The sequence below is a fragment of the Penaeus monodon genome, chromosome 30, assembly GCF_015228065.2.
Source record: "Penaeus monodon isolate SGIC_2016 chromosome 30, NSTDA_Pmon_1, whole genome shotgun sequence".
Lineage (NCBI taxonomy): Eukaryota > Metazoa > Arthropoda > Malacostraca > Decapoda > Penaeidae > Penaeus > Penaeus monodon.
In genome coordinates, this window is record NC_051415.1 from 23,672,691 (window position 1) to 23,673,091 (window position 401).

The following is a 401-nucleotide window of genomic DNA, read 5'->3' on the forward strand; positions in this document are numbered from 1 at the left end:
AAAGCTGAACATACAGGACAATACTACTGAACACAAACGACAAAAATAAATCAAGTACTAAAGGGTTTCCTTTCTAACACTGAATAACTATATAAAAGAAACACAATACTATTTAGATATCAGCCGTCCTTTTGCTTTACAGTCCAAAACAGCACTCAAATTAACTTGGACATCGAGCAGGAACAAAGGGGCGCATTGTAGTACAAACCCAGAAGCTAACACACGAACAGAGTATCTGACAACTTTTTAATAGCACTAAACAAAGCCAATCGCCTTCAATGATCCGTTACAGAAGTTAAAGTTAATGATTTAAAAGCTTTATACTGATTTATTTATGTGGATCATGTAAAGTTAAGATGGAAAAAGAAAAGTAGTCCATACGAACACAAAAATGCTAAAGC